Consider the following 20,079-nt stretch of genomic DNA (forward strand, 5'->3'; position numbering starts at 1 on the left):
AGTTTAAAATATAACTTTATATCCATTTTAAGTAATATTTGCCCCCTTCCCTTGGCCCAGGATCAGATAATGGTTTAAAATATTTGGAGTGTAAAGGGGTATACTTCCTTTTGCACTCATAACACCTAGATGGCATGGCAGGCAACTTTATTCAATCCTGACTCTTATAGCATGACAGGCTACACATGCTAGAGCTTCCAGCTTCTGCCAGAACTGTATAGGCAGGCACATCTCTGTGTTCCCCTAAGAAGTACTTGGATTGCAGAATGGGGTGACTTAGCGAGAATATGGTCTGTCTGCCAACTGTGGTCCCTGCCTGAGGGAGCACTGTGGAGCAGAACACTCAACAAAAGATATGTGAGCATGGAGTCATGTAATCAGAGGGGGCTACCCAAAGATCCAGGAGTGGACTGGATCCAAAACAAATCAACTGAGCTCACCATATACTACAATCAAACCGCCAAGGGTATCAAAGAAGAGAAAAACAAAAACCCATCCAAAGGACAGTAACTTCAAAAATTGAGGGAACATCAGCCCATACATATGAGAAAAAACTAGTGCAAGAACTCCAGTGACTCAAAAAGCCAGAATGTACTCTTAACTCCAAACCATTTCACCATTTCTCCAGCAACGGTCCTTAGTCAGGCTGAAATGGTTGAAATGTCAGAAATAGAATTCAGAATACAGAAAGAAAAACAGATCATTGACATTTAGGAAGAAAGTTGAATCCTACTTCAAGGAATCTAAGGAATACAATAAAATGATGCAGAAGCAAGGGATAAAATGCACATTTTAAGAAAGAACCAAACTGATCTAATAGAGCTAAAAAAAACACTTCAAGAATTTTAGAATACAATCAGAAATATTAATAACAGAATTGGCCAAATTGAGAAAAGAATCTCAGAGCTCAAAGTTTGTTTATCTGGATTAAGCCAGTCAAACAATAATAAATAAAAAACAATAAAGAAGAATGAAGAAAAGTGAAATATAGGATTATGTAAAGAGACCAAATATATGACACATTGGTGTCCCTGAAAGAGAAGGATAGAAAGTAAGCAACTTGGAAAACATATTTCAGGATATAATACATGAATGTTTTCCCAACCTTGCTAGAGAGGCCAACATTCAAATACAGGAAATACAGAGAACTAATGTGAGATGATCAACAGAGTGACTATCCCCAAGATATATAGTTACCAGATTCTGCAAGACAGAAACAAAAAAGAATAAAGGCAGCTAGAGAGAAGGAGAAGGTCACATACAAAGAGAAGTCCATCAAACTAACAGCAGAGCTCTCAGCAGAAACCTACAAGCCAGAAGAGATTGGGGGCCTATATTTGATATTCTTAAAGAAAAGAAATTCCAAACAAGAATTTCATATTCAGCAAACTTAAGCTTCATAATCAAAGTAGAAATAAGATCCTTTTCAGACAAGCAAATGCTGAGGAAATTTGTTACCACCAGACCTGCCTTACAATAGCTCTTGAAGTAAGTACTAAATATGAAAAGAAAAGACTGTTAAAGGCCATTACAGAAACACACTGAAGTACACAGACCACTGACACTGTAAAGTAACCACACTAACAAGTCAGAATGATAACCAGCTGACATCATGATGACAGGATGAAATCCGCACATAACAATACTAACCTTGAATGTAAATGGGTTAAATGCTCCAATTAAAAGGCACAGAGTGGCAAGCAGGATAAATAACCAAGAATCATTGGTCTGCTGTCTTCAAGAGACCCATCTCATATGAAATGACACACATAGCCTCAAAATAAAGGGATGGAGAAAAATCTACCAAGAAAATAGAAAACAAAAAAAGTAGGGGTTGCATTCCTAGTTTCTGACAAGAAAGATTTTAAAGCAGCAAAGATTAAAAAAGATAAAAGAAGGGCATTACAAAATGATAAAGGGTTCAATTCAACAAGATCTAAACATAATATGCTCCCAACACAGGAGTACCCAGATTTATAAATCAAGTTCTTGGAGACCTTCAAAGATAGTTAGGCTACCACAAAATAATACTGAGAGACTTTAACACCACATTGACCATAATAAACAGATTATCAAGACAGGAAGTTAACAAAGTTATTTAGGACCTGAAATCAGCACTGGATCAAATAGACATGATAGACATTGGGAGACTGCTCCACAAAAAAAAAAAAAAGAAAGAAAGAAAAAAAAAAGAAAAAAAAACAGAATATACCTTCTTCTCATTGTCACATGGCACATACTCTAAAATCAGTTACATAGTAAGAAGTAAAACATGCCTCAGCAAATGCAAAAGAAGTGAAATTATAACAAACAGTCTCTCAGACCACAACACAATCAAATTAAAATTAAGACTAACAAATTCACTCAAAACCATACAATTAAATGGATATTGAATAAACTGCTCCTGGATGACTTTTAGGTAAATATTAAATTTAAGGCTTATATCAAGATGTTCTTTGAAACTAATGAGAACAAAGATACAATGTACCAGAATTTCTGGGACACAGTTAAGGCAATGTTAACAGGGAAATTTATAGCACTAAATGCCCACATCGACAAGTTAGAAAGATCTCAATTTAACAACATAACTTCACAACTAAAAGAACTGGAGAAGCAATAGAAAACCAACCCCAAAGCTAGCAGAAGACAAAAAAAAAACCAAAATCAGAACGAAACTGAAGGATATTGAGACACAAAAAATTCAAAAGATCAATAAATCCAAGATGTGTTTTTCTTAAAGAGTAATGAAATAAATAGACTGCTAGCTAGACTAGTGAAGAAGAGAGAAGATATAAATAAACACACTCAAACACCAAGGGTGATAATACAACTGACCCCCACAGAAATACAAAGAAGTATCAGAGTATATTATGAACACCTATATGCAGATAAACTAGAAAATCTAGAACAAATAGATAAATTTCTGAACACATACATCCTCCCAAGACTGAACCAGGAAGAAATTGAATCCCTGAATATACCAATAACAAGCTCTGAAACTAAGTCAGTAACAAATAGATTACCAACCAAAAAAAAAAAAAGTCCAGGACCAGACAGATTAACAGATAAATATTACCAGTTGTATAAAGAACTGGTGCCATAACTGCTGAAACTATTCCAAAAAAATTGAGAAGAAGGGACTTCTCCCCAACTCATTCTATGAGGCCAGCATCATTCTAATACCAAAAATTTGGTAGAGATACAACAAAGAAAGAAAACTTCAGGTCAATATCTTTGATGAACACTGATGCAAAAATCCTCAACAAAATGCTGGTCAACCTAGTCAAACAGCACATCAAAAAGATAATCCACCATGATCAAGTTGGCTTTATCCCTGAGACACAAGGTTAGTTCAACATATGCAAATCAATAAATATGATTCATCACATAAACAGAACTAAAGACAAAAACTACATGATTATTTCATTAGATGTAAAAAAGACTTTCAATAAAAATGCAACACCCTTTCATGTTAAAAACTCTAAATAACCTAGGTATTGAAGAAACATACCTCAAAACAATAAGAGCCATTTATGACAAACACAGCCAACATCATACTGAACGAGCAAAAGCTGGAAGCATTCCCCTTGAAAACCGTCATAAGACAAGGATGCCCTCACTCACCATTCCTATTCAAGATAGTATTGGAGGTCCTAGCCAAGGCAATTAGACAAGAGAAAAAAAAAATAAAGGTTCCAAATAGGAAGAGAGGAAGTCAAACTATCCCAGTTTGCAGATAACATAATTATTTATCTAGAAATCCCCATAGTTTCAGTCATAAAGCTTTTTCAGCTGATAAGCAGCTGCAGTAAAGTCTCAGGATACAAAAACCAATGTGCAAATATCACTACCAATCATATACACCAACAGCAGTTAAGCTGGGAGCCAATCCCATTCACAACTGCCGGCTCCAAAATAAAATAACTAGAAATACAGCTAACCAGGGAGGTAAAAGATCCCTACAAGAACTACCAAACACTGCTCAAATAAATCAGAGATGACACATATAAATGGCAAAACATTCCATGCTCACGGATGGGAAGAGTCAATATAATTAAAACGTCCATACTGCTCAAAGCAATGTGTAGATTCAAAGCTATTCTTATCAAACTACCAATGATATTTTTCACAAAAACTAAAAAAAAAACTATTTAAAAAGGTATATAGAACCTAATAGAGCCTGAATAACCAAGGCAGTCCTAAGCAAAACAAACAAACAAAACAACAACAACAACAACAAAAAACCCTCGCTGTTCCAGCCTCTGGGGTGCATTCCAACCTTGCAGCCTGCGACCTGCAGAGAAAAAAATTACTTATTTTCTTGCCCCATACATACCTTGAAGCGAGCAAAAATAAATAAATTTTAACCATGAGGGAAATTGTGCACATCCAGGCTGGTCAGTGTGGCAACCAGATCCCCGTGCCAAGTTCTGGGAGGTGATCAGTGATGAACATGACGTCGACCCCACCGGCACCTACCATGGGGACAGCAACCTGCAGCTGGACCATATCTCTGTGTACTACAATGAAACCACAGGTGGCAAATATGTTCCTCGTGCCATCCTGGTGGATCTAGAACCTGGGACCATGGATTCTGTTCACTCAGGTTCTTTTGGCCAGATCTTTAGACCAGACAACTTTGTACTTGGTCAGTCTGGGGCAGGTAACAACTGGGCCAAAGGCCACTGCACAGAGGGAGCGGAGCTGGTTGATTCTGTTCTGGATGTGGTTTGGAAGGAGGAAGAGAGCTGTGTCTGCCTGCAGGGCTTCCAGCTGACCCGCTCACTGGGCGGGGGCACATGCTCTGGAATGGGCACTCTCCTTATCAGCAAGATCTGAGAAGAGAACCCTGATCACATCATGAACACCTTCAGTGTGGTGCCTTCACCCAAAGTGTCTGACACCGTGGTTGAGCCCTACAATGCCACCTCTTCGTCCATCAGTTGGTAGAGAACACTGATGAGACCAATTGCATTGACAACGAGGCCCTCTATGATATCTGCTTCCACACTCTGAAGCTGACCACACCAACCTACGGGGATCTGAACCACCTCCTCTCAGCCACCATGAACGGTGTCACCACCTGACTCCACTTCCCTGGCCAGCTCAATTCTGACCTCGGCAAGTTGGCAGTCAACATGGTCCCCTTCCCACGCCTCCATTTCTTTGTGCCTGGCTTTGCCCCTCTCACCAGCCATGGAAGCCAGCAGTATTGAGCTCTCACAGTGCTGGAACTCACCCAGGTGTTCCATGCCAAGAACATGATGGCTGCATGTGACCCCCGCCACAGCCGATACCTCACCGTGGCTGCTGTCTTCCGTGGTCGGATGTCCATGAAGGAGGTCGATGAGCAGATACTTAACGTGCAGAACAAGAACAGCAGATACTTTGTGGAATGGATCCCCAACAACGTCAAGACAGCTGTCTGTGACATCCCACCACGTGGCCTCAAGATGGCAGTCACCTTCATCGGCAACAGCACTGCCATCCAGGAGCTCTTCAAGCGCATCTCGGAGCAGTTAACTGCCATGTTCCGCCAGAAAGCCTTCCTCCACTGGTACACAGGCGAAGGCATGGACAAGATGGAGTTCACGAGGCTGAGAGCAACATGAACTACCTCGTCTCTGAGCATCGGGAGTACCAGGATGCCACCGTAGAAGAGGAGGAGCATTTCAGGGTGAAGAGGCCGAAGAGGAGGCCTAAGCCAGAGCCCCCATCACCTCAGGTTTCTCAGTTCCCTTAGCCGTCTTACTCAACGGCCCCTTTCCTCTCCCTCAGAATTTGTGTTTGCTGCCGCTATCTTGTTTTTTGTTTTTTCTTCTGGGAGGGGAGTCTAGAACAGTGCCTGGCACATAGCAGGCACTCAATAAATACTTGTTTGTTGAAAGTCTCCTCTCTCTTTCCACTCTGGGAAACCTAGATTTCTGTCATTCTGGGTGACCCTGTATTTCCTTCTGGTGTCCATTCCTTCCATCTATCCAGTTAATATTTCCCTCTTAAAAATCTCCAAGAAGCTGGGTCTCATCCAGATCCCATTGAGAACCAACCAGGTGCTGAAAACCCATGTAGATAACGGCCACCATCCTAAGCCCAAAGTAGAAAATGGCAGAAGGTAATGGATAGAAGTCACTATATAATGAAGGGAATGGGATTTCCTGTTCTAAAAGTTTTGGAGAGGGAAATCCAGGCTATTAAAGTCACTAATCTCTATGTATATCCTTTTCCCATCTCAGCTTCAAGGGAGGTGTCAGCAGTATTATCTCCTTTTTCAATCTCCCTCCAAGCTCTACTCTTTGGAGGGGTCTGTCCCACTCTGTCAAGTGGAATCTTTCCCTTTCCAACTCTACATCCCTTACTCGAACTCCTTTCCCCTGATCAGAGAAAGGAATCAAGGGCAGGGTGGGGGCGGTGGAGAAGAGACCAGCCTTGGTCCCTAAGCCTCCAGAAATGTCCTCTTAATCCCCACTTTTTATTACCCCCCCAAAAAGAATGAACATCCCTGACTGTGGAATGGTGTATACTGCCACATCAGTGTTTGAGTCAATCCCCAGAGGAGAGGGGAACCCTCCATCTTTTTTGCAACATCTTTATTCATTTTGCTGTTGCTTCCCCCTCCACACTTGGTTTTGTTCTATCCTACATTTTATATTTCTATTTTGTGTTGAACTTGTTGCTTTTTTTATATATTGAAAAGATGACATCACCCCAAGAGCCAAAAATAAATGGAAATTGAAAAAAAAAAAAAAAGCTGGAGGCATCATGTTACCTGACTTCAATGTATACTTCAAGGTTATAGTAACCAAAATAGCATGGTAGTGGTTCAGAAACAGACACATAGACCAACAAAACAAAACAGAGAACCCAGAAATAAGGCCACACACCTGCAACTATCTGATCTTTGACAAATATTAAAAAAAAAAAAAAAGCAATGGGGGAAAGCCCTCCCTATTCAATAAATGGTGCCAGGGTAACTGGATAGCCATATGCGAAGACTGAAACCGAACCTCTTTCTTTTATCCTCTGCAAAATTAACTCAAGATGGATTAAAGACTTAAATGCAAAATTCTAACCTATAAGACAACCTAGGCAATACCATTCTGAACATAGGAATGGTCAACAATGTCATGACGGAGTTGTCAAAAGCAATTGCAACAAAAGCAAACACTGACAAATAAGATGTAATGAAACTAAGAAGCTTCTGCACAGCAAAATAAACTATCAACAGAGTATGCAAACAACCTAGGGAATGGGAGAAAAGTTTTGCAAGTTGTGTATCTGACAAAGGTCTGATATTTAGCGTCTATAAGGAATGTTAACAAATTTACAAGAAAAGTAGAAACAACTCCATTAAAAAGTGGGCAAAGGGCATAACCAGACACTTTTCATAAGACACTTTTCATAAGTGTCTTTCATAAGACACTCTTCATTTGACCAACAATCATATGAAAAAAAGCTCAATATCACTGATTATTAGAGAAATGCAAATCAAAATTACAACGAGATACCATCTCACACTAGTTAGAAGTGCTGTTATTAAAAAGTCAAGAAATAACAAATGCCGGCAAGCTTGCAGAGAAAAAGGAACACTTATACCCTGTTTGTGGGAGTGTAAATTATTTCAGCCCCTATGGAAGACAGTGTGGTGATTCCTCAGAGACCTAAAAACAGAAATATCATTCAACCCTGTAATTCCATTACTTGGTATATACCCAAAGGAGTAAAAGTTGTTCTATTATGAGACACATGATGTGCACATATGTTCATTGCAGCACTATTCACAATAGCAAAGACATGGAACCAATCTACATGCCCACCAATGGTAGAATGAATTTTAAAAATGTGGTACATATACGCCATGGAATACTTTGCAGCCATCAAAAAGAATGAGATCATGTCCTTGGCAGGAACATGGATGGAGCTGAAGGCCATTATCCATAGCAAACTAACACAGAAACAGAAAACCAAATACTGCACGTTCTTAATTATAAATGTAAGCTAATTTATAGGCACACATGAAAACATATAGAGGAATAACACACACTGGGGCCTATCGGGGACTGCAGGATGGGAGCAAGGAGATGATCAGGAAAAATGACTAATGGGTGCTAGGCTTAATACCTGGGTGATGAAATAATTTGTACAACAAACCTCCATGACATAAATTTACCTATGTAACAAATCTGCATGTACACTCTGGAACTTAAACAAAAGCTAAATCAGAAAGAAGCTGTTAGCAGAGCGCAGCAAGCTTCAAAAATGAAAGATTAGGAAGAGGAATGATAAATTTATTTTTCAGGAAATCATAAAAAAGGCAATAACACCAGGTTTCAGTCAATAATTGCTTTTGCAGAAAAAGAAAATAAAATGTATATTATGTACTCATTTTTGTTTCTTTGATTCCTGGCCCATTCTAGAACACAGTTTTTAACATAACCATTTAAACAACAAAGATTTGAACTCAAAAAGGAAAGAAGCAAACATCAAGTCTTAACAATAGTAGCAGACACCTCTGGCATCAGTCAAATAGTCCTTACCAAAAGGCACCAGGATGTTTACAATGGTATTTTACTGGGAGAGTGAAGTCAGGACCAGCAGGGAATGCTGAGACTGCTAAGCCAGGGTTTCTTTCTTCTTTTCTTTCTTTCTTTCTTTTTTTTTTTTTTCTTTTGTGACAGTCTCGCTCTGTTGCCCAGGATGGAGTGCAGTGGTGTGATCTCGGCTCACTACAACCTCTGTCTCCTAGGTTCAAGCAATTCTCCTGCCTCAGCCTTCCGAGTAGCTGGGACTACAGGCATGCGCCACCACGCCAGGTTAATTTTTGTATTTTTAGTAGAGGTGGGGTTTCACCATGTTGGACAGGCTGGTCTTGAACTCCTGACCTCGTGATCCACCTGCCTCGGCCTCCGAAAGTGCTGAGATTACAAGTGTGAGCCACCATGCCCAGCTGCCAGGGTTTCTTATACTTGGAGTGGAAGAAGGCACCTAGAGCTGGAAATATCAATAGAGGTTGGCTCACAGTAATTCACTGTGAGAGATCATTTTGTCTCCTTACTGAAACATTTTCACCATTTGTCTATTGAAGGGCAGACTGAAGAGGGCAGTTGAAACTCTCTAAGTGTTCTTGAAGTTCTAAAACCATTCGATTTTTATTATCTGTGGAACAAACACATTGCTGGTGAAAGGGCTATTTAGTTTGAAAGACATCAAATCTGCAAACTATCCTTTTGCCTTGTGGATTCCTCTGGTTCTGCATTGCCCATTTCCTAGACCGAAGTCCGGAAAAGTACTAGCCTTCATTTATCTTCTACAACAGATTATAGAGCACTATCATCTATTTTAGAGGACAGAAAGGTAGCACAATGCACTTTTTAAGTATATGGGATTTAGAAAGCCTTCTTGTGTTCAAATCCTCTCTCTACTACAAACTATTTGGAATTATTAGGCAAGTAACTATCTCTTTGTATTTCATATTTACCTTCTGTTAAAATAGTGATAATAGTGGAAATCTATTTTATATGATTGTTGTGAAGATTATATAAGATAATACAATGTAAAGTGCTTAGAATAGTGTTTACATAAACATTTGATTTTTAAAATTTACAGTACCTTCCTGAAACATTGAATGAAGCCGTAATATTCCACTGTGACTTAGCAGAACCAAGCAAATTCACCACCATGACTTCCATGTTAAATCTGCTTATTATCTTCATTATTCTATAATAGTGTCCATTTAATGTCTATCTGACAGCATACTATATTGAGGTGCTATTCTAGGCAATGGAGATGCACCAAGGAACAAACAGGGCTTTGCCCTCAATGTAGCTTATAGCCTACTATCGTACAATCTATAATCCAGTTTGAGAACAGATAATAATGAAACACACATGCATACACAAACACACACACACACACGTACATTTATATGTATATGTTAAAGTTGAGAAAAAAATTGTGCTGTAGATCTCTAACGCATTGACATTTAAACCAATCCCTGCAGACCAGCAATAGGAAGAGGAGAAGGAGGATTATTCTATTCACAAGGAATTTAGAACTTGAAATGGAGCAGAGTGGACAAGAGGAAGAATAGCCTAAAGCAAGATTGAAGGAAATCCTTATTATTTAATAATATATAGACCATAAACAGTCTCTCTCTGTCACCAGGCTGAAGTGCAGTGGCACGATCTCGGCTCACTGCAACCTCTGCCTCCTGGGTTCAAGCAATTCTCCTGCCTCAGCCTCCCGAGTAGCTGGGACTACAGGCCTGCACCACCACACCCAGCTAATTTTTGTATTTTTAGTAGACACAGAGTTTCACCATGTTGGCCAGGATGGTCTCCATCTCTTAACCTTGTGATCCACCAGCCTTGGCCTCCCAAAGTGCTGGGATTACAAGCGTGAGCCACAGCTCCCGGCCTTAGGACACCACGTTTTTATTCAGGATGAATCGCTTTAGTAAATGGGTAAGCTGCAGAGCTATATTCTGAGATAGAGAAAGCTAGGTGAGTACCATGTTTAAGGAGAAAAGCAAGAGTTCTGTTTTGAACCCATTAATTTCTAGATGCCTATGAGACATTTATGAAATGGTGTCGGGTAAACAGATGTATAAACACATGAGAAGTATGAGTGTGAACGAACTGGGCTGGAGATATCCATTTGGAAGGTGTCAACATGTAGATTATGTTACCGGTTGAAGTTAGTTGTTCAGGTTCTCTGTGTTTTGAACAAAGAATTGGACAAAATGAACAAGCAAGGCAGCCAAAGCACAGATTTATTTTAAACCAAAGTACACTCTACAGGGTGGGAACGGGCTCAAGCAAGCAGCTCAAGAGCTCTGGTTACAGAATTTTCTGGGGTTTACATACCCTCTAGAGATTTCCCATGGGTTCACGCTAGTGGCCCCATGACCAGTCTGATTGGTTGAAGAGTAGGCCTGCCACCAGACTGATTGGTTGCAGGAGTGGACCAATCAGAGGTACTTTCATTCTCCAACTACCAGGCTGATTGGTTGCAAGAGTGGACCAATCAGAGGTACTTTCATTCTCCAACTGTCACGTGGCAACTGCCACACAGCAAAAGAAAGGGTTACAACTGCCAGGCAACAACTACCATGCAGAAAAAGGAGGGTTGAAAATGGAGTAGCCTCTGATATCCAGTCAGCATGAGTTGGCCTTAAGTTCCTTTCCTCCAGACCCTATTCTCCTGCCTCAGATTATATTTAAAGACATGTGACTGAATTAAATAACCTAGGAAGAGTGTGTTGAGCAAATAAGGACCAGGACTGAGTTCCGGGGAACTGCGAACTGCAGCATTTAAATGTCACGTGGGGAAGATGACCAGAAGGTAGGAGGAATCAAGAAAAGTGCAACACCAAGAAAGCAAAGGTGAAAAATATAAATATATATATATATATATAATTTTTTTTTTTTTTTTTTTTTTTTTTTTTAGAGACTGAGGCTCACTCTGTCTCCAGGCTGCAGTGCAGTGGCACAATCTTGGCTCACTGAAACCTCCACCTCCTGGGTTCAAGTAATTCTCGTGCTGCAGTCTCCCGAATAGCTGTGATTACAGGCACATGCCACCACACCCAGCTAATTTTTGGATTTTTCGTGGAGATGGGGTTTCACCATGTTGGCCTGGATGGTCTCGATCTCCTGACCTCATGTTCCGCCTGCCTCGACCTCCCAAAGTCCTGGGATTATAGGCGTGAGCCACCACACGCAGCCAGAAAGGTGAATATTTTGAAAAGTAGGTTGTGGTTATATGTGTCATGTGCTACTGAGAGGTAGAAGGAGTTTGGGGGAAAAATACCATTGGATTGGCACCATGGAGGTCACTGGTGACCTTGACAACGGCTATTTCAATGGAATGATAGGAACAGAAGTCAGGTTAGATGGACTGAGGAGTGAAAGGGAGATATGGAAGTGAATGTAGAGTCAGCAGCTGTTTTTGGAGGTTTGGGTATGAAGGAAGGTAAAAAGTAAAAATTTTTAACTGAAAGGGAATGTGGGACCCTGTGCGAATTTATTGTTGTTGAGAGTTTTATTGACGTATAATTCATATACCATTCAATTCACCAAATTATAGTGCATAATTGTTTCAAATATATTAACAGAGTTGTGCAACAAACACCATTATCATAATTTAGAGCACGTTCATCATTCCCCAAATTTGTACTACCTACTCTTCCCACTCCCTTGTTCCTAGCAGTCACTGATCAAATTTTTGTCGCAATGGATTTCCCTATTCTGGATATTTCATATTGATGGGCTCACAAAATATGAAGTTTTTTGTATGTATTCTTTCACTAAAGAATAAAGTGTTCATGGTTTATCCATGATGCTGAATGTACAAGTAATGCATTCCTTTTTATTCTTAAATAAAATCATTGTGAACTATACCAAATTTTAGTTATCAGTTAGTGGAAATTTTAGTTTTTTATGCTTTTGTTTATTATGAATAACACTGCCATGAACATTCGTGTACAAATTTTTGCGTAGACATGTGTAGAATTCCTGCATCAATGGTAGTTCTGTTTAACATTTTGAAGAATTAATAAACTGTTTGCCAAAAAGCTGCACAACTTTACATTTCCACCTGTAATATATGATGGTTCCAATTTCTCCATATACTCACCAACATGTGTTATTGTGTGTCATTCTGATTAAAGCCACTCCAGTGAATGTGAAGTGGTATTATGGTTTTGATTGCATTTTCTCTTATGACTAATTATGTCGAGCAGCTTTTCATATGCTTATTGGCCATTGATATATTCTTTGGAAAATTTATATTCTAATTCTACTTTACTTTTTAATTGGTTTGTTTGTCTTTTTATTATTGATCTGTAAGCCCCATTTATATGTTCTGAATTCTAGGCTCTTGTCAGATATATGATTTGCAAATATTTTCTATTTTGTAGGTTGTCTCTTCCCTTCTATGACAGTGGCCTTTAATGCAAAAGTTTCTAATTTTGATGAAGTTCAATTTATGTATTTTTCTTTTATCACCTGTGCTTTTGGTGTTGTCTCTAAAAAAACAGCCTGATACAAGGTAATGAAGCTTTAACCCTGGTTTCCTCTAAGAATTTTATAGTTTTAGCTCTTACATTTAAGTCTTTGATTCATTTTTAGTTAATTTTTTTATATAGCGCAAGGCAGGGGTTCAATCTATTTGATTTACTTGTGGATGTTTAGTGGTTTCAGCACTATTTGTTGAAATGACTACCTTTTTACTTTTTTTTTTTTTTTTTTTGAGATGGAATCTCACTTTGTCACCCAGCCTGGAGTGCATTGGAATTATAGGCGCCTACCACCTAACCCGGCTAGTTTTGTTTGTTTTATTTTGTTTTGTTTAGTAGAGATGGGGTTTCACCATGTTGTCCAGGCTGGTCTCGAACTCCTGACCTCAAGTGATCCTCCCACCTTAGCCTCCCAACATGCTGAGATTACAAGTGTGAGCCAATGCACCTGGTCTGAAAAAACTATTCTTAACCTATAGAATAATCTTTCACCCTTATTGAATATCAGTTGATCATAGATGTGTAAGGTTACTTATATATTCTCAAGTCTGTTCAGTTGATCTTTATATCTAGCCTTATGCCAGTACTTGATGCCAGTCTTGTTCACTGTAGCTTTGTAGTAGGTTTTGAAATTAGAAAATGTAAGTTCTTCAACTTTGTTCTTTTTTCAAGATTGTTTTGGCTATTATGGGTTCCTTAAATTTCTATATGCATTTTAAGTTCAGCATTTTCATTTCTGCAAAAAAACTCAACTGGGATTTTAATAAAGATTAATTGAATCTGCATTGATTTGGGGAGTATTGCCATCCTAACAATATTAATTCTTTCAACCCATGAGCATATAATATTTTTCCATTCATTTAGGTTTTATTATTTCTATGTTTCGTAGTTTTCAGTATACAAGTTTCTTGCTTCTTTTGTTAAATTTGTTACTAAGTATGTTACTCTTTTTGATACTATTATGAATGGAATTTTTTAAGTTTCCTTCCATCATGGCTACTAGTGTATAGGAATAAAACTTATTTTATAAATACATTCATCTTATTTACCACAGTACTTGAAGTTTTAGGCAGTTAAATAATGCAACAAAAAGAATAAAAAGCATATGAATTGGGAAAAAAGAAAAACATCATAAGTGTACTAAATTACACTGACTTTTCCATTTTAAGCTTGTTAATTTTATATTATGTAACTTTTACATTAATTTAAACAAAGAAAATAGAAAAAAGAAAACAACAGTAAAAAAAGTCAGCCTAATTTGAAAATGAGCAAAAGACATAAACAAATGATATTTCACTGAAGAAGATATACAGATGACCAATTAGCATAGGAAAAATATTCAACGTTAATAGCCATCAGAGAAATGCAAATTAAAATCTCAATGAAATACAACTACACACTTCCCATAGTGACTAAGGTAAAATATTAATAAATAATAATTACATCAAATGCTGGTGAGGAGGCACAGACCCTGGATCACTCATACATTGCTGGTGGGAATGTAAAATAATATAGCCACACTGGAAAACAGCTTGACAATTTTTTGAAAACAAAGTATGCAAATACTCTGCAACTCAGTAATGACATTCTTGGACATTTTCTCTGGAGAAATGAAAACCTATGTTCACACAAAAACCTGTATCAGAATGTTATTAACAGCTTTGCTTGCTATGCTTAAAGAAACTGTAGCACATTTATATTATGTTTACTACTTAGCAATAAAATACATCATGAAACCACAGTGGTGGCTAATATTGAGCGTCAACTTGATTAGGTTGAAAGATGCAAAGTATTATTCATGGGTGTGTCTGTGAGGGTGTTGGCCAAAGAAGATTAACATTTGACTCAGCGGACTAGGAAAGGCAGACCCATCCTCAATCTGGGTGGGCACAATCTAATAAGCTGCCAGCACGGCAAGAATAAAAGCAGGCAGAAGAACATGGAAAAACTAGATTGGTTTAATCTTCTGGCCTACATCTTTCTGTCATGCTGGATACTTCCTACCCTTGAACATTGGAATCCAAGTTCTTCAGCTTTGGGACTCGGACTGGCTTCCTTGATCCTCAGCTTGCAGATGGCCTAATGTGGGACTTTACTCTGTGATTGTGTGAGTCAATATTCCTTAATAAACTCCTCTTTATATATACTTCTATCTTATTAGTTCTGTCCCTCTAGAAAACCCTAATACAAACGTTCGTACCAGGAATGGTTCTAAAGGAACAGAGTATTAAGGATGGGGTTCTTTCATTCGTTTTGGGGTTTATGGAGATGGAATCTTAATATGATTAGACCCCAAAATGCTAAGGACTCTACTTCTAATAGTGTAAAGAACACTGATAGTCCTTGACATGAACTCTTTTGAGAGTTATGCAAAACAAATGCATTTGATATTCCTAAGAGTTTAGTGACTCTATACATAATACCTTTGACCATATGTGGAGAACCAAGGAATATAATGAAGTTGGTTGGTTGCCCCTAAGTTCACTGGACAAAGTGAGGAAAGAAAATGATAAACTCAGGGATTCTGACTCCCAGCTTCAAAAGCACATACTGAGCCTCAAATCTTCTAAGATTGCCCTGAGCAAGAGTCTTATCTCCTGAAGAGAAAGAGCTGAAATTGTGGAAAATCAGACACAAGCTCTTATCATGATAGTGGGTGACCTGTAACGAAAGGTGCATGCACAACCTCACCAGTTGTCTACCATTAAATTGAGGTAATTGATTGGAAAAGAATGGGACCCTGAAACTTGAAATGGGGACATATGGGAAGACCCTGATGAAGCTGGGGACACTGAGCTTGTACACTTTGATGAGCCTTTATTGCCAGAGGAAAGAGCTTCCTTATCCCCGTGTTGGCAACATCCCCTCCCTGACCCATGCTGCCATCAGCCTTTTAATTTTTGTCTGAGAAGATAAACTCTGTACTGCCTGAGACAACAGTGATGGTCTCCCCTGAGGCAATTTCCAGGCAAGACAGTGTTGATTCTTCTCAGGAAATGCACCCAACACCTGTTTGCTTCTAGGCCTATAACTTGACTAAAGCCCCGGCTGGCCCCTAGAGGAAAGTGTGATTCATGAGGAGGTGCATGACCCTCTAAAAGAACTGGCTGAGTTTTCTAGTCACATAAAGCAGAAACCTGGAGAACAGGCATGGGAATAGATATTAAGCATGTGGGATAATAGTGGAGGGAACATAAAGTTGGATAAGGCTAAATTAATTGATTTGGGCCAAATAAGCAGGGATTCTGCATTTAATGTTGTAGCTTGGGAGTTAAAAAAAGGCTCTAATAGTTAATTTGCTTGGTTAGCTGAAATATGGATTAAGAGATGGCCCACCATGAGCGAGCTGAAAATGCCCAACATTCTTCGGTTTAATGTAGAGGAAGAGATCCAAAGGTTTAGGGAGACTGGGATGCTGGAGTCAATTAGTCACATTTAGACCTATTCATCCCAGCTGGGAGGGTCCAAAAGATATACCCTTGACCAATGCTTTGTGGAATAGATTTGTGAAAGCAGCACCTGCATCCTTGAAGAGATTTGTGATTACTCTTCTCTGTATGCCAGATCTTACAGTGGGAACCCCATCACTCAACTACAAAATTTAAATGCAATGAGAATAATTGGATCCTAAGGTGGCAGTGCCCGAGTGGCAGCATTCAACCCTCAAAGGCAAGGTAGGCGTAGCTACCATAATGGACAGGAGAGGCAAAGCAGCAATCGGAATATTCTGATTCATATGGAACTATTGCATTGACTAATCATGGTATTCCCAGAAGTAAAATAGATAGGAAGCCTACTGCATTCTTGCTTAATTACATAAGCAGAAAACTTCCAGGTTGAGTGAACCAGAGGGTAATTTGAATTGTAAAAACAGAGAGTCATGGACCTTCAATCAATTACCAGACTTGGACCACTTTACAGACCCAGAATCCCTTGAATGAAGAGGAGGCCATATCCCTTTGAGGAAGGACCCCACTACATAACTGAAAATATATGCTGTTAACCTTCTTCCCATCCTTCCCCAAGGAGACCTCTGGCTCTTTATGAGGATAACTGTGAATTGGAGAAAGGCAAACAATCAGACATTTTGGGGACTGCTGGATACTGGCTCTGAGCTGACATTGATTCCTGGGAACCCAAAAAGTCATTGTGATCCTCCAGTTAATGTAGGAGCTTATGGAGATCAGGGAATTAATGGAGTTTTAGCTCATATCTGACCTATAGTGGATCCAGTGGGTCCCCAGACTCATTCTCTGGTCATTTTCTCAATGCCAGAATGCTTAATTGGCATAAAAATACTTAGCAGCTAGCAGAACTCCCACATTGGCTCCCTGACTGGCAGGATGAGGGCTATTACTGTGGGAAAAGCCAAATGGAAACCATTAGAGCTGCCTCTAACTAGAAAAAATAGTAAATCAAAAACAATACTGAATTCATAAAGGGATTGCAGAGATTAGTGTCACCATCAAGGACTTGAAAAATGTGGGGGTGGTGATTCCCAGCACATTCCCATTCAACTATCCTATTTGGACTATGCCGAAGACAGATGGATCTTGGAGAATGACTGTGGATTATCATAAGTTTAACTAAGTGGTGAATCCAGTTGCAGCTGCTGTAACAGATGTGGTGTCATTGTTTGAGGAAATTAACACATCTCCTGGTAACTGGTATGTAGCTATTGATTTGGCAAATGCCTTTTTCTCCATTCGTGTCCATAAGGCCCAGCAGAAGCAATTTGCCTTCAGCTGGCAAGGTTAGAAATATAGGGGGTGGAGCAAGATGGCCGAATAGGAACAGCTCCAGTCTCCAACTCCCAGCCCGAGCGACACAGAAGACCGGTGATTTCTGCATTTTCAACTGAGGTACTGGGTTCATCTCACTAGGGAGTGCCGGACAATCGGTGCTGGTTAGCTGCTGCAGCCTGACAGCAAGAGCTGAAGCAGGGCGAGGCATCACCTCACCTGGGAAGTGCAAGGGGAAAGGAAATCCCTTTTCCTAGCCAGGGGAACTCAGACACACAACACCTAGAAAATCGGGTAACTCCCACCCCAATACTGCACTTTAAGCAAACAGGCACACCTGGATATAATGTCCCACACCTGGCCGGGAGGGTCCCATGCCCACGGAGCCTCCCTCATTGCTACCACAGCAGTCTGCGAAATCGCGGCAAGGCAGCAGGGAGGCTGGGGGAAGGGCGCCTGCCATTGCTGAGGCTTAAGTAGGTAAAGCCGCTGGGAAGCTCGAACTGGGTGGAGCTCACAGCAGCTCAAGGAAGCCTGCCTGTTTCTGTAGACTCCACCTCTGGGGACAGGGCACAGATAACAACAAAAGCAGCAGAAACCTCTGCAGACGCAAACGACTCTGTCTGACAGCTTTGAAGAGAGCAGTGGATCTCCCAACACGGAGGTTAAGAGCTGAGAAGGGACAGACTGCCTGCTCAAGTGGGTCCCTGACCCCTGAGTAGCCTAACTGGGAGACATCCCCCACTAGGGGCAGTCTGACACCCCACACCTCACAGGGTGGAGTACACCCCTGAGAGGAAGCCTCCAAAGCAAGAATCAGACAGGTACACTCGCTGTTCAGCAATATTCTATCTTCTGCAAGCTCTGCTGCTGACACCCAGGCAAACAGGGTCTGGAGTGGACCTCAAGCAATCTCCAACAGACCTACAGCTGAGGATCCTGACTGTGAGAAGGAAAACTATCAAACAGGAAGGACACCTACACCAAAATCCCATCAGTACATCACCATCATCAAAGACCAGAGGCAGATAAAACCACAAAGATGGGGAAAAAGCAGGGCAGGAAAGCTGGAAATTCAAAAAATAAGAGCGCATCTCCCCCGGGAAAGGAGCGCAGCTCATCGTCAGCAACGGATCAAAGCTTGATGGAGAATGACTTTGACGAGATGAGAGAAGAAGGCTTCAGTCCATCAAAATTCTCAGAGCTAAAGGAAGAATTACATATCCAGCGCAAAGAAACTAAAAATCTTGAAAAAAAAGTGGAAGAATTGATGGCTAGAGTAATTAATGCAGAGAAGGTCAAAAACGAAATGAAAGAGATGAAAACCATGACACGAGAAATACGTGACAAATGCACAAGCTTCAGTAACCGACTCGATCAACTGGAAGAAAGAGTATCAGCGATTCAGGATCAAATGAACGAAATGAAGCGAGAAGAGAAACCAAAAGAACAAAGAAGAAAAAGAAATGAACAAAGCCTGCAAGAAGTATGGGATTATGTAAAAAGACCAAATCTATGTCTGATTGGGGTGCCTAAAAGTGAGGGGGAAAATGGAACCAAGTTGGAAAACACTCTTCAGGATATCATCCAGGAGAACTTCCCCAACCTAGTAGGGCAGGCCAACATTCAAATCCAGGAAATACAGAGAACACCACAAAGATACTCCTCGAGAAGAGCAACTCCAAGACACATAATTGCCAGATTCACCAAAGTTGAAATGAAGGAAAAAATCTTCAGGGCAGCCAGAGAGAAAGGTCGGGTTACCCACAAAGGGAAGCCCATCAGACTAACAGCAGATCTCTCAGCAGAAACTCTCCAAGCCAGAAGAGAGTGGGGGCCAATATTCAACATTCTTCAAGAAAAGAATTTTCAACCCAGAATTTCATGTCCAGCCAAACTAAGTTTCAGAAGTGAAGGAGAAATAAAATCCTTTACAGATAAGCAAATGCTTAGAGCTTTTGTCACCACTAGGCCTGCCTTACAAGAGACCCTGAAGGAAGCACTCAACATGGAAAGGAACAACCGGTACCAGCCATTGCAAAAACATGCCAAAATGTAAAGACCATCGAGGCTAGGAAGAAACTGCATCAACTAACGAGCAAAATAACCAGTTAATATCATAATGGCAGGATCAAGTTCACACATAACAATATTAACCTTAAATGTAAATGGACTAAATGCTCCAATTAAAAGACACAGACTGGCAAACTGGATAAAGAATCAAGACCCATCAGTCTGCTGTATTCAGGAGACACATCTCACACGCAGAGACATACATAGGCTCAAAATAAAGGGATGGAGGAAGATTTACCAAGCAAATGG

General features: G+C 40.0%; 1 pseudogene; it reads left to right on the forward strand.

Annotated features, from left to right (window-relative positions):
• The first annotated feature begins 4,369 nt into the window (after positions 1-4,369).
• Positions 4,370-5,882, forward strand: LOC709979 (tubulin beta chain pseudogene; annotated as a pseudogene).
• Positions 5,883-20,079: the final 14,197 nt, after the last annotated feature.

This window comes from Macaca mulatta, chromosome X, assembly GCF_049350105.2.
Source record: "Macaca mulatta isolate MMU2019108-1 chromosome X, T2T-MMU8v2.0, whole genome shotgun sequence".
In the NCBI taxonomy this organism is placed as follows: domain Eukaryota; kingdom Metazoa; phylum Chordata; class Mammalia; order Primates; family Cercopithecidae; genus Macaca; species Macaca mulatta.